Source organism: Schistocerca nitens, chromosome 2, assembly GCF_023898315.1.
Source record: "Schistocerca nitens isolate TAMUIC-IGC-003100 chromosome 2, iqSchNite1.1, whole genome shotgun sequence".
Lineage (NCBI taxonomy): Eukaryota > Metazoa > Arthropoda > Insecta > Orthoptera > Acrididae > Schistocerca > Schistocerca nitens.
The window spans coordinates 914,084,900-914,100,462 of NC_064615.1; positions in this window are offsets into that span (position 1 = coordinate 914,084,900).

Genomic DNA, 15,563 nt, shown 5'->3' on the forward strand with positions numbered 1-15,563 from the left:
AAAGGTGCAAACACAACAATCTGCTGAGAGGCCAGACATACATGTGGTTTCCAAAGAGAGACAGTAGCATCTTCAGTATTTGCAGGGCAAAATTCTGAATGATTGAGTGATTTGCCCTTGTAACATCAACCAAAACAGCCTTGCTGTGTTGGTACAATGAACAGCTGGAAGCAAGGAGAAACTACAGCTGCAATTTCTCCCAACGGCATGCAGCTCTACTGTGTAGTGAAATGATGATGGCATCCTCTTGGATAACATATTCCGGAGGTAAAAATAACCCTCTATTCAGATCTCTGAGCAGGAACTACTCAGGAGTACGTTGTTATCAGGAGAAGCAAAACTGGGGTTCTATGGATCGGGGCATGGAATATGTGATCCCTTAATTGGGCAGGTGGCTTAGAAAATTTAAAAAGGGAAATGGATAGGAGAAGGTTATATACAGCGGGTGCTAGTGAAGTTAGGTGACCAGAGGAACAGGACGTCTGGTTAGGTGAATTTAGGGCTATAAATGCAATATCAAATAGGGCTAATGCACATATAGGTTAAATAACCAATAGCAAATAGGAATGTGAATAAGCCACTATGAACAGCATAGTCAATGCATTTTTGTAGCCAAGAAATACACAAAGCCCATGGCCACTGCATTAATACAAGTTTGTATGGCAACAAGCTCCACAATGATGCAGAGATTGAAGAAATGTCTGATGAGATAAAAGAAATTATTCGGACGGTTAAGGCAGACAAAAATTTAACAGTCATGAGAGACTGGAATTCGACAGTAGGAAAAGGACAAAAAGGAAAAATAATAGGTGAATGCGGACTGGGATGGGGAAAAGGAATCAAAGACGAAGCTGCCTGGTAGAGTTTTGCAGGGAGCATAATTTAATCATAGCTAACACTTGGTTTAAGAAACATGAAATAAGGTTATGTACATGGAAGAGACTTGGAGACATCAGAAGGTTTCAGATTGATTATATAATGGTAAAAATATAGATTTTGCAACCAGATTTTAATTTGTAAGTCATTTCCATGGACAGATGTTGACACTGATCACAAATTATTGCTTATGAATTGCAAATTAAAGAAAAACTGCAAAACTGCAAAAAGGTAGAAATTTTAGGAGACAGGACCTGGATAAACTGAAAGAACTATAAGTTGTGAAGTGTTTCAGAGGGAGCATTAGTAAATGATTGATAATAACAGGGGAAAGGAATATGGTATGAGAGGGAAGGGTAGCTTTGAGAGATGAAATAATGGAGGCAGCAGAGGATCAAGTAGGTAAAAAGATGAGTGATAGTAGAAATCTGCTTTGTATCTTGTATATAAAATTCAGAAACAGTTTCGAAATATAAATATGTTGGTTTTGATATTAGATCAGAAACTTTGAAATTTTGAATGTTTCGTAGTGGTTCACCATATTGAAAAAGATGTAAATAAATTAGTGATTCTATCAATGTTTAGTCATACAATGAAAACTGTCAGGCATATCCATTAAAAATTACAAAAAAAAGAAAAAGCAAAACGTAAATCTCCTTTATTTCAAGGAAGAAAAAAGATTAACACAATTGTTGAATAAAAAATTTATCTATGCCTGTTTTGAGCAAAATTAATAAACATGAAGAGGTAAAATTTATTTGTGATATTGTTTACTCCATTTCAGTAATAAATAAAAATTAGATAATCACACATTATGCTATTTTTTAACAAACCATTGAAAGTAGAAATTCAGAGAAAGGTTTATTTTGTAAGTTTAAAAAATTATCAAAATATGCAGCAAGTTCGATTCGTTATTTATGCTGATTTTGAATTTTTACTATTGAAGATGGACAACTGGCAACCAAATCCAGATAATTCATATACAGTGAAATATCAAAACATGAAACAAGTGGGATTTGTTATTATATTGAATATGTAAATGGTCACTATAAAGATCCTGTTGTTTATAGAGGACACAACTGTCATAAAAATTTATTGAATGTGTAAAAAAAAAGAGATTGATGGTATTGGAAGAATTTTTTGTGAAGTTGAAGAAATGAATTCCTGAAGAACAACCAAGATGTGCAAGATCGAAAAAAATGTACATTTGTAACTGTCATTATTCACTGAAAAATAAAAATGTCATCATGATCATCATCATTTACCTGGAAAATTTATAAATCCGTTATCTAATAAACGTAATCTATTGTTAAAACATCCGAGTTTTCTGCCAACTTACTTATCAGGATATTATTCGCATATATTCATGAAAGAATTTGGTTAAGACAAGAAGGAAATAGATTTAACACTAAACAATGAAGATAGATGTATTAGTTTTGGTAAGAGAACATAAATTTTAAAAAATAAGATTTACTGACACATTTAAATTTATGGCTTCTTCACTTGATAAGCTTTCATCAAAATTTGGAAAGAGATCAAACGAAAAACAACAAAAAAATTTCCCAGAAGAGCCATGCCATTTAGTGATCAGAAAAGGTGTATATCCATATGATTACATGGATTCTAGGTAAAAATTTGAAGAGACACAGTTATCAGTAAAAGGAGAATTCTATAATAAACTGAAAAAAATGAAATAAATGATGAAGATTAACAACATGCAAAAATTATTTGGAACAAATTTAATATTAAAAATCTTGGTGAATATCATGACCTATATCTTAAAACTGATATGAAGAATTTATATGGATATGCTGTAAGTCTGTATTTACCATCTGGTGAATTTGAATGGTAATCCAGTGACTTTTAATAGTACAAAAATAAGTGACATTCCTGATACTAATAAAATTGGATAAATTTTTATATAGATTTAGAGTATCCAAAAGAATTACATGATTTGCATAAAGATATACCATTAGCTCCTGAAAATGAAATTGTAGCTGTAATGAAAGAAAGCGAATTGTTAACTCCTCTGTAGTTCATTATAGAAATCTTAAGCAGTATTTATCATTAGGAATGAAATTAACAAAAATGCATCGAGGTTTAAAAGTTAAACAATCACATTGGTTGAAGAACTATGTAGATGAAATACAGAACAGAGAACTAAAGAAAAAACGATTTTGAAAATGATTTCTATAAACATGTATAATTCGAGCTTTTGGAATACAATAGAAAGTAGGCTATAGAGTTGACATAAAATTAGCGTCAGATGGAGAAAAATGTGAAAAATTAATAGTTACGCCAAACTTCAATGTGAGATCTATATTTAATGAAAACTTGCTGATATTCATATGAATGAGACAAAAATACACTTAAAAGATCCATCTATGATGGAATGAGTATACTTCATTTATCTAAAGAACTGATGTATGATTTTCACTGTAGGAGAATGAAACTGAGATAGGGAGAAAATATGGAGTTGTGTTATCAAGATGCAGAGAGTTATAACTATGATACACAAGCTAAAGATTTTTATGAAGGTGTGGAATCAATGACTGACAAATTTGATGCCTGTGACTATCCTGAAAATAATATTTATGGTGTTCCACAAGTGAACAAGAAAGTTGTAGGAAAAATGAAAGATGAATGCAATGGAAAAACAATTGAGGAATTTTGTGGTCTGAGAGTAGATATGTATGCTTATCATGTTGCTGATAAAATAGAGAAAAAATATAAAGGCTGTTTGTTTAACATTAGTGAACAGTACAGAAGAATTAATATGATTCATAGTAAAAACAGGAAATATGTAAGTTGAAATAAATGAGAAAGTGTTGAGTCCCTGTGATAACAAAATATATGTTTTGGAAAATAAAATAGATATATTAACATATGGATATTACAAATCATAAAAAAATCTAATAAAATTTTTTCTACATAAATGGAGATTCTAATCAAGAAGCTCAATAATGCAAGTGTCTCAACAGACATTAAAAAATTGAGTTAGAGATAAATGTTTTATATAATGTTACTGGATGTCAATATTTATATAACAGATATGGAGAAAAATTTTGTATTGAGCTTAATAATGAATTTAAGATTATTTTAGCAAATAGATATTCTAAATTAATTACTGATTGGGATTTTCTATTAATTGAAAATGAAGAGATGAATATGATATAAAAAGGAATGAAGAAACTTAAAAATTGAAATAATGATTTTCATGACACTGAAATCACAATTTGAAAATTTTGGGCTCTTTGACAGTGAATTTATTATTCCATTGTTCTTGAATCATAGCCCTGGAAAACTGGAAAATCAATATATAATTCGAGGAAGTATGAGCATACACACTTGAAAAATAATAGGTACCTTTAAAATACACATTAAATATTAAATACATTAAATATTTATAGAAAAGTGTTAAATTTCATTTTCTTACATTCACCTTTTATAAAAAAAAATATTTAAAACATATTTCGGTACTTTCACCTTTAATAAAATATATTAAATTTTATTTTCTCCCATTTGCCTTTATATGAAAAAATAATTTTGAAAATTGGTGAATGTCATACAAACAATTTTAATTTTTTTTTAATTTTTCTAAGTTATGTGAGGGGAGTTAGAATGGAATTTTTTTCATACTTCCAGATTTTCATCTCATTATAAAATTTCCAATTTTCCGAATTTATATATATATATATATATATATATATATATATATATATATATATATATATATATTCGGAAAATTGAAAATTTTTACTTGCATTACTTCAAGATCTAATAAAATAGGTAATTTCTTATATGGTATGCTATGTATTGCTGTGTCATATAGGTTAAATTGCATGTTTGTATTGGTAGCACAGTCAAAAACAATATTGTACTGTTTCATAGTATAAACTCGCGTTGTATGTCGAACAGCTAACTTTTTTCTGAAGAAAAGTGACGAATAGATTGGTAAATCTCGTAAAAATTTAGTTATGACGCTAAAACGAAGTGTTTTTTTTTTCAGAAATATGTGTTCCATAGTAATAGATTTTTGAATAAAGGAAAACATTGTGTTCAACATATGGCATGTGAAGTTACAGACAATGAAATACAGGCAGACTCGTCAGTATGTAGAGAAATACTGATTAGTGCTTTGAAGATTAAAATAAAACGCTGTGATATACAGTTTTCTCATAATAAAAGTGATGTAAGTGCTAGGTTAGGTTATATTCAGAAAGACTTACACATCCTCACAGGGGTATTAGGTGAATGTGTGTGTTGTAAAATATGTGGAGGGCCAGTTAGTTTACATGAAGACAGTGAGGTACCAAATGGACTAGCCAGGAAACTTATCATTAATGGTGTCAGTTGTAAATATACTCATTCATTTTGGAATTCTGATAAGTGTAAAGATAATTATTTTGAAGTAAATGTTAGGTGGTTCTATGGATTAAGAGCTATTGGCAAAGGACACACTGCAGCAGAAACAATATGTGCTGTGATGAATATGCTACACCCACCTTGTAAAATCGACAAGTATGCAGGATTTGTTGGAGCTGCTGTGGAATCTGTTGCATGTGAGTCAATGAAGGGTGCTGAAAACGAAGCTGTTGAAATAAATAATGGGGTGACTGACATACCAGTAGCTTTTGATGGCACATGACAGAAGTGTAGCTACAGTTCTAAGAATCCTGTTGCTACTGTGACCAGTGTGGATAGTGAAAAGGTAATAGATTTCCAGAATTTAACCAAACATTGTTTTAAGTGTAAATCAGGAAATGAACAAGGGCATATCTGTGTTAGTCGATCTGTGAACGAAAGGGGAGTGTGTTAAGTTCATAGCTGATAGAGACTCAAAAGCATATAACACTGTAGTAGCTGCTCAGCCTTATGGTGAGAAAATTATCACAAAACTGAAATGTGTTGCTCAGAAGAGGATGGGCACCAGGTTGAGGAAGTTGAAGCAAAGTTTGAGAGACAAGAAACGTTCTGATGGTAAAATCATAAGGGGCAGCCTGACAGACAAAATGATTGATGAACTACAGCAGTATTGTGGGATGGCCATTAGAAATAATGCTGAGGATTTGTTGAAAATGAAGCAGGCAGTATGGGCTACCTTTTTTCACAGACTGTCAGCTGATGAAAAACTGGTACACCACATTTGCCCACCTGGACCTGATTCATGGTGCAATTACTCCAATGCCCATTACTCAAACAGTTCATACAGCCATAAACGTTCTACCACATCAGCAGTCATGGATATCATAAAACCTATTTACAGAGATCTGGCAAATCCTCAATTACTGAAGAAGTGTCTGCATGGTCAGACTCAAAATCCCAATGACTTGTTCACTGATCTTATATGGACTTGCTTACCAATAAATGTTTTTGTTGGAATGAAGACACTATAGTGGGGCCAGTGACACTGTTATTGCTTTTAATGATGGCAATATTGTTAGGGTGAAAGTGCTACAGCTTATGGAATTAATCCTAGAGCAAACTGCATCAGAGCACTAGAATGGATGGACAAGGTTCGCATTGATAAAGCAGAGCATGCAGCACAGATGCAGCACTAAGGACTCTACAAAGAAGTAAAGAAGAAAAAACTTGGGAAAATATCAAAAGGATGATATACAGTATGGTGCAGTGTGCTTCTGAGTGACTAAAAATAAAAAATTAAGCATATATTAAGTGAGTTACAGTCTTTTGAAACTTTAAAAGCCAGTCCTGAAAATTTACATTTTCTGTTGCATTTTTCCCTAAATCTCAGAAACCACTTGGAGTAGAGTATTCAAATTTTCAGGGAGTAATAACATACATATCCTGAGTCTACTGAACTAAAAGAAGAACACAATGTTATGCATAATTAAAATTATTTAGGATAATGTAAAAAATTACACAAAATTTTAACTGTGTAATTAAAAATTGTATTTCCGAAAGAAGTGGCTGAAATGCAATTATTGTAATTCCGTAGACTCAGAACATACAGTTTAATGTCCTGTAAAAGTTTCATGTCAATGGCTACAGTGGTTCCCGGAAATACAGGGAAGCCAAGTCACTAAATTTAGCATTGTCATGATAGGGCATTCTAACTGCCTTAAATGAAATTCATGAGTAATACCTGAAAAGATGATTATGGTAGATTGTTTCAGTGGATTATAGTACATTGTTTCAGTAGGTTCTGAATAAGTTTTCGTTTCCTAGTGAACAAACGAGTGAAGCGAGTGTGTGAGTTAGAAAATGGAAATTGAGCTAAAACCTACTTAAACAATCTACTGCTGTGATCCAGACACGCATTCTCAGAAATTTCTTCCTCAAATTAAGGCCTATGTTTGATACTAATAGACTTCTCTTGGCTAGGAACGCCCTTTTTGCCAGTGCTAGTCTAGTTTTGATGTCCTCCTTGCTCTATCGGTCATTGGTTATTGTGCTGCCTAGGTAAAAGAAGTACTTAACTTCATCTACCTTGTGACCATCAGTCCTGATCTTAAGTTACCCGTTCTTCTCATTTCTGCTACCTCTTATTGTTTTCGTCTTCCTTCGATTTACTCTCAGTCCATATTTTGTATTCATCAGATTGTTAATTCAATTCAGCATATCATGTAATTCTTCTTCACTTTCACTCAGGATAGCAATGTCATCAACGAATCGATTTCCTTTCATCCTGAATTTTACTTCCAACTCCCGAACATTTCTTTATTTACATCATTGCTTCTTCAATGTACGGATTGAACAGTAGGGGAGAAAGATTACATCCATGCATTACACCCCTTTAATCCTAGCGCTTTGTTCTTGGTTCGTCCATTCTTATTATTCCCTCTTGGCTCTCATACATATTGCATCTTATCTGTCTATCGCTATAGCATACCCCTAGTTTTCTCAGTATTTCAAATATCTCGCAGCATTTTACACTGTCGAATGCATTTTCCAGTTCGACAAATCCTATGAAAGTGTTTTCATTTTTCTTTAGTCGTGCTTCCATTATGAATCGCAACGTCAGAATTGCCTTTTGGGTGCTTTTAACTGTTGTAAAGACAAGTTGACCATCATTTAGCATATCTTCAATTTTCTTTTCTATACAAGTGTGTCTGGTCATCCTTAGCACTTCCGTAACCCACTTCTTTGAATATTGATTCTCCCTTACTAACCTCTTGAGCTTCATCCTACTTTTTGTGATCTGAGTCTATGTCTCCTTCTGGGTACACCTTACAATCCAGTGTCGATTTCGGAATCTCTGTCTAATCATGATTTAATCTAACTCGAAGCTTCCCATATCACAAAGCCTTTTCCAAATATACGGCCTCCTCTTGTGATTCTTGAACAGAGTATTCACTAGTACTAATTGAAATTTATTACAGAACTCAATTAGTCTTTTCCCTCTCTCATTTCTTGTCCCATGCCCTTATTCTCCTGTGACCTTTTCTTCTACTCATTTCCCTACAACTGCAGTCCAGTCCCCATGACTATTAGATTTCATCTTTCTTTGTGTACAGTATTACCCTTTTAATATTGTCATATACTTTCTCTATCTCTTCATTTTCAGCTTGCGATGTTGGCATGTATACCTGTACTATAGCTGCGATGTTGGTTTGCTGTCAGTTATGATAAGAACAACCTTATCACTGAACTGTTCACTGTAACACACACTTTGCCCTACCTTTCTATTCATAACGAATCCTACATTCAAGCTTCTGACATTCCACGTGCCGACTCGTAGAACGTTATCCTTTCGTTGATTACTCAATCTTTTTGTCTTGTTCACCTCCCCCTGGTAGTCCTCTCCCAGTGATCTGAATGAGGGGGCTGTTCCAGAATCTTCTGCCAATGTAGAGGTCATCATGACTCTTTTTCAATTAAGGGCCACATGTCCTGTGGATACACGTTATGTGTCTTTAAACCAATGGTTTCCTTTGCCTTCTGCATCCTCTTCCCATTGAACATTGCAGATTCTAACGGGGCTATTTCCCATCCCAAGGACAAGAAAGTGCCCTGAACATCTGTTGGTTCCTCCGCTCTCTTTGACAACGCCGTTGGCAGAAGGAGGTTGACTTATTATGCTGGAAGTCTTCGGCTGCCAGTGCTAATTATTGATCAAAATTTAAGCGGTTGTGGTTTTCGAACCCAGGACCGAGGCAAGCTACTACAGAAAAATAACTGTGATATAGGGGAACAGCTAAACTATCGGAGTTATCATAGGGGTGACATCTTGTTCAGTCAGATGAATATTAGACTGTATAAAATTATTCATCAATGTAGCTACATGTGAATGTATGTAGCAGTAAAGAGATGGTAAAGATGTTTAATCTATGTGCAAAAATATTTTATTTCCAGTAGAGGTAAAACTACATTGGTAAGAATACACACGAATTCTTTATTTATTCTTGTTGAGTGATGAGAATGATGAGGAGATACTGGTACAGACACAATTCTGAGAAAATCAGATGAAATTGATTTGTTTACACATAAGATCCAAGTCCCCATTGAGTTGCCCAACGTGATCGAAGTCCAATCATTAAATAAGCAATGGTAATAAAGTTTCTTGTTTTTTTTTCGCTGATGAATTCAATCATAGTACGAAACTGACAATAAGCTCCGTATAGTCAAGCCCACAACGCGTGTGTGGTGTACTTCCTTTCAGCCCCATCGACGGGACGAGGTTCTCCTCACTCGGCTTCGAATAGGCCACAGCCCTATGACGCATGGCTTCCTGCTCCGGCGAGAGGACCCTCCAATGTGTGGTGCTTGCGGCGTCCAGGTCACTGTGCGCCACGTTTTATTGGATTGCGTTTTATTTTCTGACCAGCGGGCCGCGGCTGACTGGCCAGCGGACCTGCCAACTCTTTTAGGCAACACTCGGACGAATGTGGTTAAAGTTTTAAAGTTCTGTTCCATGTCAAATGTTTTTACAAAGATTTTAGGGAGAGGATTTTAATTTGCTCACTGTGTGACAAGCTCGCCCATATTTTATGTAAGTAGCCAGCCAGTGACAATTTCAGTGGCATTCTTGTTGCTATGTTTTCCCTTTCCTTCGGTTTTACTTTCTTATGTAGCATTTTCTTTCTTTTCCTGCTTTCTTTGAGTGTGTGCTTCAGTTTTCTTAGGTCTGTCCACATACGTTCCACCGAGCGAGGTGGCGCAGTGGTTAGACACTGGACTCGCATTCGGGAGGACGACGGTTCAATCCCGCGTCCGGCCATCCTGATTTAGGTTTTCCGTGATTTCCCTAAATCACTCCAGGCAAATGCCGGGATGGTTCCTCTGAAAGGGCACGGCCGAATTCCTTCCCCATCCTTCCCTAATCCGATGAGACCGATGACCTCGCTGTCTGGTCTCCTTCCCCGAAACCAACCAACCAGCCACATACGTTCCTTTTAATGTGTGTCAGGGCGCTGATGACCTCGATGTTGAGCACCCATAAACCCTAACACACACACACACACACGAAACTGAATTTCATTTGTGTCACTCAAAGGTACTGCAAAATGGAAACACGAAAATTCTGCTGCTCTTACGCGATGGACAGTCATTCCTCGTTTCAGAATAAACTGCGTCTCCCACTGAATGAGTTCACTATAACTCTTCTTTCCGTAAACGACTCCATGATCCTCTGTTCTGGACCTAGCCTTGAAAACTGGATAACAACAAGCTTTGAGGTGCCTATATATTTTCTTGAAGCACTGTCAAAACAGAAGCTACTTGCTGCCATATATTAAGATTTGCAGATATGAATGCACGGTTAAGGTCTTCCGCTTTCTGAAATGTAGAACACTTCGGACCTTTCTTGATCGCCACAAAATCACGACCTGAGTCAGAGGAGCTGCGTGCTGACACAGGGAACTTATCTGGCGTCAAATGTACCATTAGCGACGTGGACGTTATGACTGTACACACCAAATCGAGCAGCAAGGTTACAAACTTACTACTTGCGGCGGAACATTTAAATGCACTGAATACTGCCGCTCTTTAGGGCATTATCACACTGCCGTAATTACCTGTTCCCTGCAGCGGAAAGTTTCAAGATTTTAGTATTCGTTTACCAAATAAAGAAATGGTTTAGACGACACACGGGATCATCTACGTCCCAATAAAAGTCTTTTATGTCAAATTTATTTCCAACCTGTAGACTGAGAATATAATCTTCACTGTTTAAACTTAGATACTACCAGATGATATTCTTCTGGAGGACTTTTGTTAATTACTTTAATGAATTTCAAGATATTAAATCTTTTAAAGAAAGAATTTTCAGTCTGCAGCAGAGTGTGTGCTGATTTGAAACTTCGTGACAAATTAAAACCACATGTCACACCGAGACTCTAAACTCGGACCTCTGCTTCCGGCAGGAAAGTCCTCTGACGACTGAGCTATCCATGCACGAGTTCCATCTCGCCCTCACAGGTTCACTTCCGCCAGTACCTCTTCTACCGCCGTCCAAATTTCACGCAAGTTCACCTGCGTACCTTGCCGAACTAACAGCTGTGGAAGAAAGGATACTGCTGACATGTGGCCTAGCCACAGCCTGGTATGCTTTCTGATCATACTGTTATGTTAAAGGCACTCCAAGAATGAGAAGAAATATAGATGAATGGTGAACTAGCCGGAACTGTCTTTTATGAGTATAAGACGTATCCTGTGCCAGTATCGTCGGAATAACACTGTTTACTTTGGTAATTCTCGCCAAGAAGTGCACTTTAAGCTGTACATTAGATCAACAGTAGTGACAATGAGTATTTTGCAATCTTATGCGACAAATTTTTAGTGAATTTTGCCAAATTTAATGCTTGGTTTTAATTCGTGGTACGGACAGCACATGTTGGCATTACCAATAGATGTTGACTAATATTTTGTACTGTAGGATTAAGTTACTACTCGAGAATGACGGCTACTATAATGTTTGTCATTATCAGCACTAGATGGCAAACATTATGTAAAGTGAATACACTAGCGCGGAGTTGCTATCATACCTGAGTGACTTTGAAAGTATAGCAACCATCGTTTTCACGTACATTAATGTGTATCAGTACTATTCAGTATGCTATTTCACTGAAGTGTTGCGTGACAGCAGAAAATGACAACATTTTAGTGCAAGACGATGTTAATAACCTAACGGGGGATCACTACATGTTTAGCTTACTTTCCTGTCATCTTTAGAGACGAGTTTTTTGGATGAATTTAAACTTGGGGACACCATAGCTTACTTAGTAGGAAGTGTGCTTTGTCGAGAGGCATGGTTAACTTCCCCGGTACCCGCGATCTTGTTATTGGCTTTTTAAGTGCTTTATCTGAAAACAACCTTGAGCAGTTAAACAGAGAACCGACTCGTGGCGATAACATATTAGACCTTCTGGTGACAAACAGACCCGAACTATTTGAAACAGTTAACGCAGAACAGGGAATCAGCGATCATAAAGCGGTTACTGCATCGATGATTTCAGCCGTAAATAGAAATATTAAAAAAGGTAGGAAGATTTTTCTGTTTAGCAAAAGTGACAAAAGGCAGATTACAGAGTACCTGACGGCTCAACACAAAAGTTTTGTCTCAAGTATAGATAGTGTTGAGGATCAGTGGACAAAGTTCAAAACCATCGTACAATATGCGTTAGATGAGTATGTGCAAGCAAGATCGTAAGAAATGGAAAAGAGCCACCGTGGTACAACAACCGAGTTAGGAAACTGCTGCGGAAGCAAAGGGAGCTTCACAGCAAACATAAACATAGCCAAAGCCGTGCAGACAAACAAAAATTACGCGAAGCGAAATGTAGTGTGAGGAGGGCTATGCGAGAGGCGTTCAATGAATTCGAAAGTAAAGTTCTATGTACTGACTTGGCAGAAAATCCTAAGAAATTTTGGTCTTATGTCAAAGCGGTAGGTGGCTCAAAACAAAATGTCCAGACACTCTGTGACCAAAATGGTACTGAAACAGAGGATGACAAAGGTCGAAATACTAAATGTCTTTTTCCAAAGCTGTTTCACACAGGAAGACTGCACTGTAGTTCCTTCTCTAGATTGTCGCACAGATGACAAAATGGTATATATCGAAATAGACGACAGAGGGATAGAGAAACAATTAAAATGGCTCAAAAGAGGAAAGGCCGCTGGACATGATGGGATACAAGTTCGATTTTACACAGAGTACGTGAAGGAACTTGCCTCTCTTCTTGCAGCGGTGTACCGTAGGTCTCTAGAAGAGCGTAGCGTTCCAAAGGATTGGAAAAGGGCACAGGTCATCCCCGTTTTCAAGAAGGTACGTCGAACAGATGTGCAGAACTATAGACCTATATCTCTAACGTCGATCAGTTGTAGAATTTTGGAACACGTATTATGTTCGAGTATAATGACTTTTCTGGAGACTAGAAATCTACTTGTAGGAATCAGCATGGGTTTCGAAAAAGACGATCGTGTGAAACCCAGCTCGCGCTATTCGTCCACGAGACTCAGAGAGCCATAGACACGGGTTCACAGGTAGATGCCGTGTTTCTTGACTTCCGCAAGGCGTTCGATACAGTTCCCCACAGTCGTTTAATGAACAAAGTAAGAGCATATGGACTATCAGACCAATTGTGTGATTGGATTGAGTTCCTAGATAACAGAACGCAGCATGTCATTCTCAATGGAGAGAAGTCTTCCGAAGTAAGAGTGATTTCAGGTGTGCCGCAGGGGAGTGTCATAGGACCGTTGCTATTCACAATATACATAAATGACCTTGTGGATGACATCGAAAGTTCACTGAGGCTTTTTGCAGATGATGCTGTGGTGTATCGAGAGGTTGTAACAATGGAAAATTGTACTGAAATGCAGGAGGATCTGCAGCGAATTGACGCATGGTGCAGGGAATGGCAATTGAGTCTCAATGTAGACAAGTGTAATGTGCTGCGAATACATAGAAAGATAGTTCCCCTATCATATAACTACAAAATAGCAGGTCAGCAACTGGAAGCAGTTAATTCCATAAATTATCTGGGAGTACGCATTAGGAGTGATTTAAAATGGAATGATCATATAAAGTTGATCGTCGGTAAAGCGGATGCCAGACTGAGATTCATTGGAACAATCCTAAGGAAATGCATTCCGAAAACAAAGGAAGTAGGTTACAGTACGCTTGTTCGCCCACTGCTTGAATACTGCTCAACAGTGTGGGATCCGTACCAGATAGGATTGATAGAAGAGATAGAGAAGATCCAACGGAGAGCAGCACGCTTCGTTACAGGATCATTTAATAATCGCGAAAGCGTTACGGAGATGATAGATAAACTCCAGTGGAAGACTCTGCAGGAGAGATGCTCAGCAGCTCGGTACGGGCTTTTGTTAAAGTTTCGAGAACATACCTTCACCGAAGAGTCAAGCAGTATATTGCTCCTTCCTACGTATATCTCGCGAAGAGACCATGAGGATAAAATCAGAGAGATTAGAGCCCACACAGAAGCATACCGACAATCCTTCTTTATACGAACAATACGAGACTGGAATAGAAGGGAGAACCGATAGAGGTACTCAGGGTACCCTCCGCCACACACCGTCAGGTGGCTTGCGGAGTATGGATGTAGATGTAGACGTACCAGTGTCATGAGAATATCGCCCCTGCCACTTCAAGCTTTAAGTGAAACAAGCGTTAGTACTCATACGTATTTGCACTCTTGCAGAACTAAATTGTATGTATTTTATTGAATTTATGGGTGGTATTAATGCGTAGTACAGATATCAAACTATGCTCATTTACTAATCTACAATTTACTTGGTTGTGCCAATAAGTGAGCTGCATGAACTTTAATAAGTTGTATAGAAAGTTAAGACGTCGACATACTTAACTGGACGGTCTACTGTGGTTTCAAACTGTGGTGTGGATACTCAACTTTCGTCGGTGGGTCCTGCTTAACTTATAAGACTGATAAAAAGTGCCATTGTGCAAGCTATGTAAGATCTTTAATATTACACAATAGTTAGCACAGTAGTGCTGTGTGCTTCTTGCTCTAAACCTTACAAATTTTGAGAAATAACACAGTTGTATTTTGCTGCAAAGTTTGAATTTTTGTTTATGGTCACAGTTTTGTAATCATACTTGTGTATTAAGACAAGCAATCTCTCTCTCTCTCTTTCTGTGTGTGTGTGTGTGTGTGTGTGTGTGTGTGTGTGTGTGTGTGTGTGTGTGCACGTTTGTGTGTTTTGTGTGTATGTATTTGTAAGGAATATCGTTGCTTCTTATATAAATAATTTCATTTCTCCGGCAATAACTGTGTGTATTCGAGATAGAAGCTTCTATTTCTATCTTCTTCTCTCCTGAGTACATTACTTACCCTCACAGAGCAAGAGGTGGAAACATGGGTTCACTCAGGGACATTATCGAACATGATCGTTTTGGTGGTTCAGGTGTTATGGCGTGGGAAGACATAATGATGCTAACATTGATCAAGGTTCTTGTGACTGAACTCCATTTCCATGTGCATCATTCCAGAGGTTTATTCGGCCCTGACTTCATTTCTATGGACGACAATACGTGACCACTTCAAACTGCAAAGATGGAAGAGCTCTTGGAACAAAAGGATACTCGATGAACGGACTGACCTGACCGTTCCCTCGACTTAATTCCCATCGAGTACATGTGAGATGCGTTGGGGAGACATATTGCAGTACGACCATCCAACATTCGTCTGCTGCGATTTACGACGAATGGAACGCCCTACCACGAGAACTCCTTAACGGTGCGGTCA